This window comes from Thrips palmi, unplaced genomic scaffold (genome assembly GCF_012932325.1).
Source record: "Thrips palmi isolate BJ-2018 unplaced genomic scaffold, TpBJ-2018v1 HiC_scaffold_16, whole genome shotgun sequence".
Taxonomy (NCBI): domain Eukaryota; kingdom Metazoa; phylum Arthropoda; class Insecta; order Thysanoptera; family Thripidae; genus Thrips; species Thrips palmi.
In genome coordinates this window covers 13,909,554-13,923,056 of record NW_023144625.1, presented here as the reverse complement: position 1 = coordinate 13,923,056, position 13,503 = coordinate 13,909,554, and the positions used below count along the sequence as shown (strand labels likewise).

At 61.0% G+C, this 13,503-nt stretch overlaps 1 protein-coding gene across 1 annotated transcript in view; it reads right to left on the bottom strand.

Annotated features, from left to right (window-relative positions):
• LOC117642849 overlaps nucleotides 1-12,400 on the bottom strand; it is a 32,992-nt gene extending 20,592 nt beyond the window's left edge. The window contains exon 1 of the mRNA XM_034381443.1: nucleotides 12,246-12,400. The gene's annotated coding sequence lies outside the window, so the exon portion shown is untranslated. The remainder of the gene's footprint in view (nucleotides 1-12,245) is intronic.
• Between the last annotated feature and the right edge of the window lie 1,103 nt (nucleotides 12,401-13,503).

The following is a 13,503-nucleotide window of genomic DNA, read 5'->3' as shown; positions in this document are numbered from 1 at the left end:
TGATTTTCGATAAGTGCACGCCGCGTCGCCCCGCGTCGCCCTCTTCGCGTGGCACGGCGCCTTACGGGGCGGCGGTAGGCAAACCCGCCACGCACGGACGCTCCCACACTGCCTACCTCCCCGGCGCTCCGACGGCTTCTTGAAAAAAAAAACCCCCGGCCCGATTACTCTAATTGGGAGTAAAGTGCACGCATTAGCGTTGGAGTGCTGCTGATACTCGCGGAGCGGAGGCAATAAAAAAGCGAGCCAGAGGTATGTCTTTATTCCTGGGAGCCGGTTCAACATTTCAAGATACCTGTTTCCCGACACGGGTCCATTTATGACGCTGTCTGGGAGATTTTTTCTTTCGTTGTTTTTTTTTGCCGCGTTGCTGCTTGTTCGTTCCGCGGCGCCTAACTGCACATAAAGCGAAATTCGCAGCGGCGCGGCAAAGGGCTTCCCAGGCCGCTCCTCGGGCCGCTCAGCCATGGCTTGCCAGTGGAGCTGCAGAGTGAGGATGTTTTTGCAGCGTGCGTGTCGCTGATGAGGGCAGGGCGGCGTGGAGGCCTAGCGCCAAGTGACCGTCAGGCTTGCCGGCAGCCCGCGGCAGCCTGCCTCGTTGGGGAGCCTTTTACGATTTTAAAATGAATAGTGATGCAACAAACGACACGTCGCGTGTTTGGCCACTGTTCTCTTTCTTTTTCCCTCTCTTCGCCTTTTATCTCTCTCTCCGTCTGGTCCTCAGCCGGCTGAGCTGTGAGGAAGGTCAGTCAAGTTGCTCCTGTTTCACGAGAGGAACCTCGTAGGGCGCTGTGATTTGTAAGCCCTTCCTTCAACGAGAGTTTTTCATAGAAATACCGCTGATCGTGCGTGCGAGGAGAGAGAGAGTGTGTGTCTTTCGAAGTGAACGGTGCGAGAGTGAACGGTGCCGGCTGGGAAATGTCATCCGAATGGGGATTCGCCGTCGGAGGCGTGAACTGCAGCTCCGTCTCTCTCGCACCGCTGCGGGGCACTCCGCGAGCCCGCGAGTGCGAGAGAGACGGAGCGGCGAATCGGCCCGGGGACGCGGGCCGCATTGACTGCGTCCACCTGGCCGCGGCCCCCGGTGTGGGGAATAATTAACGTCTGCACAAGGCCCGTCGGCAACCCCCCGGCGCCACTACACTGGTAGACTGGCACACTGGTACACCGGCCGCGCGGTTTCGCAAGTTCATTTCACAGCATGACGGATGGACGAGCCGGAGAGCGACGGCGAGTTTTTCCAGGAATCGCTCCCTCGGCGCCGCCATGCCGCTGCAGGCTTCAAGCTGCAAGAGAAGCCCAGGTTGTCGTTTCATCCGGCCGCCTCCGTCCTGGCCGTCGCGGCGATGTCCCCGTCGTCCGGAATTTTGACCGCTTCCACCGGTCTTCTGGCCCACTGTGCACCGTCCGCCCCTGTGGCGACGATTACCCGTCGCGGTGAAAAAGGGAGGCAAGGCGCGGAAACACGCGAGGGCCTTCGCCGGCCTGGCTGCTGCACTGCAGAGCGCGCAGAGCCGCGGCGGAATGCGGCCCGGCCGGGTTCCTCATTGTTTCCCGCCGTGGACAGGAGCACCACCTCAAGTGGCCGAGGCGGCCCAGAAGGCCGGGAAGGCCCCAGGCAGCCCCAGGCAGCCCCGGCAGTCGCCTTCAATTTATGGTCCTCCGCCGCCAGGGCCGGGCCGGGCCGCCGCGCACCGCCCGCCGCGAAGCAGCGCGGCAGCAGCGAACGGGAGTCCATTTGGACTAACGACACAATGGTCGACGATAAGGAGCTGCCGTACACAATGACGATCACCATGTCCGTCATCGCCATCGCGGCGTCGGCGGGGCACCAGCAGTGTGGTACGTACCGCAAGGAAAGGCCTCGGAAAGTTTGGCCGGCGCGTCTCGCCATAAAGTTCAGCACCATCGCCTCCCTATTCGCCCCACTTCACAGACAGGCGCGCAAACACTCACACACACCCACACACTGGAAAGACAGGGCCCGGAGTACACACATTGTAGAAGGGAAATTTGGCGCGAAGGCGGCCCCGCCACCACGGCCATGAAGACCATGACCGCGAAGAAGGTCGCAAGTGCTGCAGCAGCCCCGCAGCTACGCGGTCCTCCGGCGACCAGCGACACCGCGTCCGCCGAGTCCGCCGAGCGGCCAGCGTCGAGCGCTCTGATTGGCCGCACTCGCAACGCGCCGCCCAATCGGCGGCAATCTTGGCCCCGTCGATACACGCGGATCGAGATATCGAAGTATCGAGGCGGCGCGCCGTGATTGCCACGTTCTCCAATTCGGGGTGGAGGTAGGAGACGGCCGTGGGTTTCTACAACTCCCGCGCACAAACCGCAATAAGACAAAAACCGTATGCGGCTACACAAAAACCGTATGCGGCAAGACAAAAACCGTATGCGGCTACACAAAAACCGTATGCGGCAAGACAAAAACCGTATGCGGCTACACAAAAACCGTATGCGGCTACACAAAAACCGTATGGGGCAAGACAAAAACCGTATGCGGCTACACAAAAACCGTATGAGGCTACACAAAAACCGTATGAGGCTACACAAAAACCGTATGAGGCTACACAAAAGCCGTATGCGGCAAGACAAAAACCGTATGCGGCTACACAAAAACCGTATGCGGCTACACAAAAACCGTATGCGGCTACACAAAAACCGTATGCGGCTACACAAAAACCGTATGCGGCTACACAAAAACCGTATGCGGCTACTCAAAAACCGTATGCGGCTACACAAAAACCGTATGCGGCTACACAAAAACCGTATGCGGCTACACAAAAACCGTATGCGGCTAGACAAAAACCGTATGCGGCTACACAAAAACCTTAGCTGCTCCTCCTCTCCTACTTCGGGGTCTTCTTGTCTACCGCGTCGTTCATCGCGGCTCCGTGTGCCGCGGCGACGGGCCACCGAACAGGCTCGCTGTCCAGGGTGGAGCAATGTGCGTTCATGGTCCGGACGCGCGCACACGCAGCAGGCACGCATTCTCGCACATTCGGGGGAACACACGGGCAGACAGAAGCACGCACACACACACACACGCACACACGCACAGACAGACACAGACACACGCAGCGCCCACGCACTGTGCAAGTGGGCCGCATCGATTGATAGCGACTGCACGATATCGTCGGTAATTGCATAACTCGTGAAAAATGGTGGGGTGGCCGTGCGGGGCGTCGCGGGGCTTTCCTGCAGGCCCAGTTGGCCGTTGTCCACGCGGGCCGGCCAGCCCGGCTACTGGCGCGGTGCCGCGATGCACGCCATGGGTCTGGCCCCGCCGTGGCCCAGCAGTGGCGTAGCCGGCCAGGGGGCGATACACTGGGACAGAGCAGGGAGCTTCACACGACGACCGCGCGAAAAAAATGAAGCGAAAACAAGACTGAGAATGTATTTTTTGCGCCGAGAGCGGGAGACAGGGCGTCGCCGCGGAGGGTTGAAGGGCGGAAGGGTGGAGGGGGCGGCCCTTTGCAGTGGGGAGGAAGGGGCCCACACCGCAAACACGACCCTAACCGGTTTCCGGAATATAAATATTAATTGAGAAGCGCAAAGCGGTATTTCCCCAGAGCCAGCTCGCCATCAACGGGCACACCTAACGCAGAGGAGACCCTCCCCCCCCCCCGCCGCCCCAGACCACAGCCCCGCCCCCACCCCCTCGCCGCCCCGCCATACGGCCTACTACAAAAGGGCCGCCCGAACCCGCCGCGCGCTGCGGCCGTCAATTTACATAAAGCCACAATCCCCGACCGAGAATGAATTCAAGTGTGGCGAGCAAATTCCGAGTCCTCGCGCCCACCCTGGTGGTGACGGTGGTGGCCGTCGGCATTGAAGGGGCCGTCGTGCAGGCCGTGGAGGCACTTGATTCTTGAAAGCGGAGAAGGCGGAAAGCGGAAAACCGCCAGTGACAGGCGCGGCGGTGAGTTGACCTTTGGCGGCCTATGTACTGCCCACACTCCCCCGGGAGTGTCCGACAGTGACACTTTTGCTTCCTCCACTGCGCGGCCAGTGGAGCGACCAGTGGCGCGGCCAGCGTGGCATCAAGTATTAAGCGTTACCTCTACTTCGGGCAGGAGGATTGTCACAGAGCGCCGCTAGCGCCACTGCTAGCGCCGCGAGGCCGCGCGCGACGGGCAGGCGGACCAGCCCCAGGCGCTGCAGCGTGGGGCAGGGCAGAGCCATGGCAGAGCCTAGCCGGCCGCAGGCAGTCTGATGCATAATGGACAAAGTGGACTGGAAGCATTTTCACCGCACCTCGGTGGTGGTGCGCCCCCATGCGGTCCCTCTCGTTCCGCAGGTCGTGGAGGTCCAAGCCGCGTTCACTGTCCGAAAGAAACCTCGTACTCTTTCAAAACAAAGATTTCCGCTCACAAACTTGCGGAGGCTTACACAATTTATAAATGCCCTCCTAAGTGTGTTTGTTGCAAGCAGCAATTTTTCACGTTCAATACTATGGGCCAGAGGCACACAAGCGTGTGAACGCCTTTGTGTGTGAGTGAGAAGGCCCGAGTGTGTGAGCGAGTGTGTGTGCGGGTAGCCTTAAACGAGTAGACATGACACGGTGCTCCACTTCTGTAGTCGTGGAGAAGCCGTGCGTTATGTGCGTTCAGCCCGCGGGGCACCTTGCACCGGGTCGGTACGTGCACGTGCAGGAGGCAAGCCACGCCACGCCACGCGTGCAGAGCGTTCCTCATTCCGGGTAAAGTAGCCCTAGAGCCCCAGAGCCCCCCTGGAACATCACACGCGGGAGGCGTGGTTGGCTGCAGGTTTCAGCCCCCCCCCCCTTCCCTCCCCCCGGCCGCCCTAGGGGCCCCCGCGGACACGCAGAGTGTCCGCACGCCGCGGGGTCGCACCCCTGCCCTCTCTGCCTGGCTGGCTGCCTGCCTGCCTGCCTGCCTGCCTGGCTGGCTGTCCTGTCCGTCATGGATCCGCCACGACACGAGGCCTGCGTGCCCGTCATCGCACAATGACCCCAAGGCGCTCCCAACAGACCCCACGTGGAGTAATTAAATTGACATTAGTCATTATCAGAATCGAAAAAATGAAAACCACAAAAAAATCTGACGGATAAACAATATTAGGAGTTAAAATGCTTGCGATGCTGGATGCAGACTCGTCCTTCGAGTGTGGAACCCGGAGGGGGGGATCCCTATCGGGTGACTCCCTCGGGAGCAAGCTGTATTGAGACGCCTTCGAGTCCTTTCTGGCCTTTTGTTTCCCGGGGCGCTGTCACAGTGTGCGTGCGAGAGCGTGCGTGTGCGCTCGCGCGTTGTTGACGCCCGTGTGTGTGTGTGTGTTGCCCTGCATATTTGTGTGTGTGTCCGTGCACACGGTGTGTCAACACGTGCTTATGACAACACGCGCTGAATGTGCCAAGGCCGCCGCCCCGCGGCCGCGACGAGCAGTACACCCTGCAGAGCGATAAGTGGCGACTCTTTTTTTTCTCGCTCCTCCTCTCTTCTTTTTGTTGCCTTGCGGTTTTTTTTTCAGCGCGTTCCGTGGATTATTTATCTGCCGGGGGGGGGGGGGGGCAAAAAGTGCGGCTGTTTTATTATTCGCCAGGCGGAGTGGGTCGCCGAAGTTCTCGCTGTGCCGGGCGGTGCCGGGCCAAGACCACAACAAAGATGCTCTCTCGACTCGATGCAGGCTGGCGACACTCTCTAGCGCACAGGGCCGGTTTCATCGGTGTGCGTGGAAATTCTGAGAGGACTGGGCCGGACATAGAGGAGCCGTAGGGGAGCCTCGTGACAAAATTCACACTTCCCCTGGCCCTTACTGTATTTTTCAATCCCCCCAATAAAACCATTTTTTAAACTTAAACTCTCTTTCTCTGTCGCACGCAAGGGCCGCCGCGGAGGAGTGCGAGAGAGAGAGCGACAGAGGGCAAACTAGTCGCGACAACTCGGAATCTGTGGCGGCTGGCGCTCCAGGGTTAATGAGGCAAGGTTACGGGGCTAGTGCGCTCTCTCTCGCACTCTCGCCGGGCTACCTGCTTCTCGTCGCCGTGGGCCCCGTGGGGGCGTGGCTCGGCTGGGCTCGTGCCGCGGGGGCCGCGCCGAGGAAGCGCCCCAGTCTCTCTCTGTCTCTCTCGCACCCGCACGGCACGCCGGCACGCGCGCATCGGTGCGAGAGAGACAGACTGCTTTGCTTTGCTCCGCCAATTAGCATGTGGCCGGGCCGCGGCCGCCTGATGCAACTCACGCATCGCGCACACAACACACACCACACACACACACACACACACACACACACACACACACACACACACACGTGGCGCACGCACTGGTATGCGTCACCCCAGAGGCGCCTCGCGACCCGCCGGCTGGCTGCTCTCGGAACGGCACTTCGTCGCTCTGTCTCTCTCGCACTCGTGGTGCGGCGTCCCGCGAGGGTGCGATTGACGGTGTGGCGGCGTTCGGAGTCAGCCTTCGCGCTCGGCGGGTCGTCGGCAAACCCACGTGAGCTCATTTTCACACCGCCGGGGCTCCGGAGTGCTCAAATAGGACTCGAGTCCCCTCTCGACTCGAGTACAGTGCAAGGCACCCGCGGTTCGGCCGCCGCGCCGTGACAGTGGAGGTCTCTACGTGGATCGCTTTTTTCGGTGCGGCATTCTTCGATTGCTGCGGGAAACCTCAGCATCTCTGTGCTGGAGTCGCACTCCAGTGCATCAGTGGCGCGGCGCCTGGCCCCTGTACATTGTTAATCATACAGTGCGGCTGGACGGCGGGTCAGGCAGCCCAGTCCGCTCGGACTGTCTTGGCACGCCACTGTCGCACCGTTGCGCGGCCGGGTCTTTTGGAATCCTGGAACTCCCTGGAACTCCTGGAAGCGTTGGCGCGGAGCCCCAGATTCTGGAATCGTGTCAGGGGCGGCGGGGGGCGGCGGGGGCCCCCTCGGCCGCGGGCCGCGGCAGTGGCTTTTACCCTTTGTGCGGGAATGAGACTGATATTCTGCATTTCGCTGCCGTCGCTCTGTCCTTCTCGCACTCAAAGTAATCTCCCACGCGTGGTGCGAGAGAGACGATGTGCGAAATGAGTCTCGAGGAGGCACGGCGGGCCTCGCGGGACTTGGACTGGGAGACGCGTCGCTGGCGGCGTCGTCCCTGTTTAGCACCTGTCGGGCTGTCGGGCTGTCGACCTGTCGGCCTGTCAGCAGCGCCGCCGCAGCCTCGGCGCGCTGCACGTTCTGCTTTTGTTTTTGTTTTTTCGCGCCAAAATAGTGTCAGAAAGGCCGGCGGCCGAGACGGCCAGCCAGCCTCCGAAACAAGGCGACGCGTTCAGCCCGCCGCTACCGGTCCGACCGGAGCCGGCCGGCTGCCTCCGAGCGGCCTCTGTCTCTCTCGCGCCCACGGGGCGTGCCACACGGGTGCGAGAGAGACAGAGCGACAGTCCTCGGAGTGAGCCTCGGCGATCGCGCGTAAAACGGGCGGAGGAACTCAATAATGGGTGTCGTCAGCCGGACGGGCACACTGGCACGGCCGGCACGGCGGCACACGCCACGCCACTCCACGGCCACTCCACGCTCGGAACGAGCCGGGCCTCCAATTCGAAAAAGTTGTTCGTTTCGCGCCATAAACGTCGCCGGTGGATGGGCAGTCGTCTACGGGGGACACGCGTCTCTGTGCGTGTGAGTGTGTTGGGTGTGTTGGAGAGAGAGAGAGAGAGAGAGAGAGAGCGTGTTTGGGACCACTGCCGCCGCGGCCGCGGATTGAGTGATCGAGTCGGGAGCCTCGGCTCTTGGTTACGCGTCACGTTATTGGTCCGTGCGCCACCTTGAACCAATTTTACGCCCCCCCCCTCCCCTCCCCGCTCCATCACGGGCCGCTGCACTGGGATTAGCGCCTCATCGGGTTATCGCTCGGATTGATGGCCACCCCGGATTATCATTATTATTCATTGATTATTGTTTCGCTCCCGTCTACCTTCGCCGCGCCACCATTTTGCCGTAATTCCATTACTTTTTTTTCGTGTAATGCGCTGTTTCTTTTTTTTTTTTCGAGGCGGCCGATGGACCAGCATAGCAGCTACTTTGGTTTTTAGAATAAAAAAGGGGCGGGTAATTTCTTTTTTTTTCGGCGTTGTTTCTATCTGCGAGCCCAGTGGGGTCGGTGGCGGCGCCCGGCCAGCCCGGCCAGGTTGGCGACCGTCCCCGCTTCTCGCCGGCCTGGCCGCCACAGTGGCGGCTCGACGACGCCGTTTGAATATGCAGCCTCTATCAGGGAATAAGAGCACAGTCGTCCCCCCCCCCTCCCCGTCTTCCCAGGCCCCGCCAGTGTCGATGCGTCGGCAGTGGCGGAGCCAGGGCCGGCGTAAAAGAGTGGGGGGGGGCGTAGAACGATTTGCCCACCTAGTGACTATCTAAGGAACGAAAGGGAGGGGGAACTTTCCTTGAGATGGAGATTCATCCCTCTGATCTTGCGTGTCGCTGGGAGAGATGAACAGCGAGCCCCAGCGCCTGCGGAGTGGCGGGTAGGCCGTACCGCCACGCACGCGCGTCTCGCAGTGTTGCCTACCCCGACTTTCGCAGGCGCTTTCGGGACTTGAGGGGCGAGATCACGATTAATCGTTTGCCAGTTCGGGCCTTCGTCTCGTTCGTCGTGGTGCCTCCATCGCAACGATAACTCTCGAACCAGATTCCCGCCAGTGTGCTCGGCGTGATGATATTCGTCCAGGCGTGGCCCAGCTTGTTGGCCTGACCCGGGCGTGACCCAACTGGCCATTAAGCAGCCACGACTCATGAACTGTTCGCTCCATTCCGAGCAAGCCGAGCCAGCGCACCGCCCCGGCCGCCCTGGCCAGGCCGGCCCACTTGCCTGAGCAAAGACCAGTCACTCACTCGGCACCACTTGCCACACCGCACTCCACGGCACCACGGAGCCGCCGCGGTACACAGTGGGCCAGGAGACCGGAGCAGGCGGTCAGAATTCCGAACGCGTTTTGAGCTCCAGAGTCGCTACATAGAACTCGAACCGAACGTGTGACCCCACCAATGGATTCCTCGTTCGGAGAGCAATCGATTGGTGGGGTCACACGTTCGGTTCGAGGCCTGCTTAGCGACTCTGGAGCTCAAAACGCGTCTAGAGCTTTGACCACCTCCACCGGTCTTCTGGCCGACTGTACGCTACACCGCTAGATAGGAGGCCAGCCAGGCAGCACTCATCGCCACGCCACTGAGTAACACGTCAACTCCATCCACGCCGCGCCGCTCCTCACACCGTTTATGAGATCCGGACCGCCGATAGCCCGACACTCTCGCGGCGCGGCTCAAACTTGTAATCGCAACGGCTTCGCTCGCCGCGCACGCACCTCGCTGTGCGGATTAATTATTGCGGGGCTTGGAAAGCGTTGCTGGCGAGGAAGAGGCGTTCCCGCTAACAAGACAAGGGAGCACCCGATCGCCCCGCCCCGCCCCGCCCCGCCCCGCCCAGATCACGCAACACCTTCGGCGTGTTATTCGTGTTTTTTTTTTCTCACGCGTAAAGCGGAGGCACGGGTATCGCACCATTACAGGGCCGCCGCCGGCCTGCAAATCCGAGCAGGGCGCGCTCCCCCCCCCCTCTCTCTCTCTCTCTCTCTCTCTCTCTCTCTCTCTCTCTCTCTCGCGTCGTCCCGTGGAGGCGCGAGAGAGACAGAGAGAGACTGCGGGCGATGCAAGGAGCAGGTTTGCGTTCCGCGGAATCCAAAGCAGGCGAGGCGGCCGAAGCGATGGGGCGTGTTGCCTTCATATTGTTCCCGGCCTAATTGGCAAGGCGTCTCGCACGTGTGTGTGTGTGCGTGTGTGTGTGCGTGTGTGTGTGCGTGTGTGTGCGTATGGCCGGCGTGAAGGAGCTTAAGCCGGGCTGCCTCATTGAAAACAAGGCCCCCGTATACGGTGCTCATTCACAGAGCGGTCGCAGCAGCAACGCAGCAGCAGCCCCAGGGGTGGTTGCTGCGCGCCGCGCCGCGCCGTGCCGTGCCGTGCCGTGCCGTGCCGCGCGGACCTGCCCTGCCCGCCGCCCTACTTAGGCGGGCGTCATGACGGAATACCGCCGTTTTATTTATTTTCACGGCTTCTTATTTTTTTTTTAGGCCGTAAAAGGGCCCTTAAATTAGCGGTGATTGTCGGTGTATCGATCGATCGGCCTCGCGGCGGCGCCATTCCGATTTCGCGAGTTCGACTGTCGGCGCGTCGAGATCTCGACGAGACGCTCGATGTGCAAAGCAGTGAGAGAGACGCTTTCGGGATTAAAAATAAGCTAGTACACTGTTAAAAACGTTCAGGTGGATTAGTCGTAGTATCGATTTGGCACACACCTAAGAAAGAAAGAAAATCGAAAAGAAGATTCGATTCGAACTTTTTGCTCCCACGGGCAATGGGATCGTCTGAACGAAACGCGGCAACAGACGCATCACTGCTCCGACCGGCAGCAAAACGGTCTCGTGTTTCGTCCGCGAATTTTTAATTTAACTACAACTGCAGCTAGCAGGGCCGAGCCCTCGGCCGAGCCATTTCGGGCGCCGGAGAAGCTGCGGGCGCGTCCGTTGCGTTGTTTCTTTGCGTTTCCTTGCAACACGGCCGACTGCGCTGCTGTGCTGTGCGGCTGCATCGCAACGTCGTTTGGGGCAATTCATCTCGCATTTGAAGAAGGGGAGGGGGGCCGTCCGTCCCACAGTCATCTAAGGCGAGGGAGAGATGGCGCTTGCCTTCGCCAGGATGACTGGGCCGTCCCCGGCCGTCCCAGAACGTCCTAAGCCCCTCGGCCCGCCGTCCCGTCGGCCTCCGGACGACGCCAGTCAGTCCAGTTGAAACAACAGTGCGCCGCCTCGGTTTCGAGACCCACAACGCCCCCCTTCTAGATTGGTCACGTGGTTTATGCCGCAGAGCGATTCCGAAGCGAACCGTTCTGTCTCTCTCGCACCCTCACGCGACGCCCCGCGAGTGCGACAGAGTGACGAAACCGCTCAGTCAGCGACGGATTTATCGCGGCTCCGTATGAAAAATACTTGCAGCCGTCCGCCCGCGCGCTCCGGCCGGGCTCCAGTCGGAGTCCAGCGGCTCGGCTGGACATCCAGACCACACAGGTCTGCAGAGTTATGGTCGTAGGTGGCGCGAGCCAGCAAGCCGGCAAGGGACACGGAATGGTCGGGCATGGCACTGCACCAAGTGGTACTCTGCCAAGAAACACCTCCCAATTATTATTTTCCTATTGCGGCACAAAGGCGCAGCAGCAAGCGAAGCCAGGCGAAGCCAGGCGAAGCCAGGCGAAGCCAGGCGAAGCCTCCCTGGGGCGTCCCCCGGGCCGTCTTAGCGGCGGGGCGGGGCGGGGCGGGGCGGGGCGGGGCGGGGCGGGGCGGGGTAGCCAAGGCAATCACGTATCACCCGACAACGGACGGACGGACGGACAGACAGACCGCCGAGACAGGCCGTTGCTCAACAGACGGAGTGGAAGCTTTCAAGAAGTGTACCGAAAGCACACGTTTGCACGTGCTAATTGATGGTCGTTCGAGTTCAAACGGTGTAGTCAACCCAGAGAGCTGCGCGCTCCAGCTTGTCCCGCGAATGCTTCAGCACCCGGCTACGAAACTTACCGTCGAATCACAGACAGTCTTAGAGAGTGTCCCTATTGAATATTTGTGGCTGTTTTTATGAGCAGTCCCCACCTGGTGCATTGGTACATAGAAAAGTAGTGCGGCGAGTGGTCCAACTTTATGACCTTGCCGGGCACCGGCCCCAGCCCCGGGTTGTCCGGGCGGGACTACACTACAACAACGAGCCGAGCTTTCAATTGGGTAATTACTCTCTCAAGGGACGAAATTCTCACTTTTTTTTGAAAATTTTTAGGATTTTAACTTGAAGATACGAGGTAAATCCACCTGACCGGCAAAATTCAATTTCAATTATTTCCGAATTCGTAAACAAGGCCCGAATTCGACCGAATTTCAAAATAATGGTCCTCCTTGACAGTCTCTCGGCTCACTCTCACATTCAAGTCTCCGGACGACCACTTCATGACGCGCTCGCCGCTCGACAGGTCATCCAATAGACATGAGCCCACGTGGTTTCCACGTGGAAGACACTACCAGTGTGTCACGACTCCAAGTGATAAAAATACACAACAGGCAGGCCGCACTGATTATTGAATATTCCAACAACTCCCAGTGGGCCACGTAAATTGGGAATTGGTAAGAATTTGCTTCGCCACATTTTGGCGCCTAGTCGATTCTCAGTGTTCTCTCGACGGGGCAAGTCCCTCTCACCTGGATGAAGCGGTGGGCCGGGACGAGGCGTTAATCCAATGGTGATGCACTGTACACTGTCACTGCCACTCACTTCGCACCACTCGTCACCCCGGGGACGTCATCGTCGTCCTGTTCGTCCAGAGGGTCTTGGACACCGCCTCGCCGTCCGTCTCGCGCCGCCGACTGACTGAAAGCACGCCCTGCACGGCCACGGCGCGGCGCGGGGCGGCGCGGGGGGGGAAGGCCACTCCGCCGACCTGCCGAACCCGGCGCGGGGCCCGGGCCGGCGTCGGCGGGGGAGGCGGGGGGCCGGGGCGGGCGGCGCGGCGCGGGCCTCGGTGGCGGTGGCGCACTCTGGTGGCCGAGCCGATATTGTTGTTATCCTTAGTGCAGCAGGTCCTGCTAGCCCTGCTGCAGGCCGTGCTGCTGCATCCCGCGGCGCGGCGGCACGGCGGCGGCCCGCTCCCCCCGACGGCGGCGTGGCGGCGTCGGGAGGGGGAATATGTGTGTCGAGGTTAAGCCCGGCCGTGCCCCGCGTGCGTCCCCACCGCCTTCTTTTTATTAACGCGTTCGAAAAAGAGCGGGAGCCGCGGCCAGGGGGAGGGAGAGGGAAGGGGCGAGGCGTGGCTTGCTCGACGGCGAAGTTGTGCGAGACGCATGGGGACGCCCCGACCGCCCCGGCCCCGACCCGCGCGACAAGTCCCTCCGCCCCGAAAGTGAGGTTAGGTTTCGGGTGAACGCGAGCTTGGGCTCTCGCTGCGCGGTTGCCTCGCGCTCGCGAGAGAGAGAGAGAGAGAAGGAGTGAAGGGAGATGAAGAGCCTACCTCGCCGAGATAAGAGAGCAGAGACCGAGAGGGGGGGTGGATAGGGATGAAGCCTCCTCGCCGAATAAGATGTCGGCCGAACGGCGGCGTGCGTGCGCATGGGTGCCGCGCGGTCCAGCGAACCGTCACACACGAGTGCACATGCGCGCGCGCCTGTTTGTGTGTGTGTGTGTGTGTGTGTGTGTGTGATAATCTTTCTGGTCGCTACAAAACGTGACGGAGGTGGCTGCAACGCAATGGTGCCCGCACCATGTCGCGTCTGTCCTGAGCGCGCGCGCGTTTGTGTGTGTGTGTGTGTCCACTGTGTGAGACCGTAAGCGGGTTGCCCAGCGATAATATGACAGTTGCAGGGCGGCCGAGGCGAGACGGTAGCCAGGCGTGTCGGCGTCGAGAGGCTTGTCCGGGCCCGGCTGCGAGGCTACGCCCGGCGGGCGGGCAAGCCTCGGGCGGAC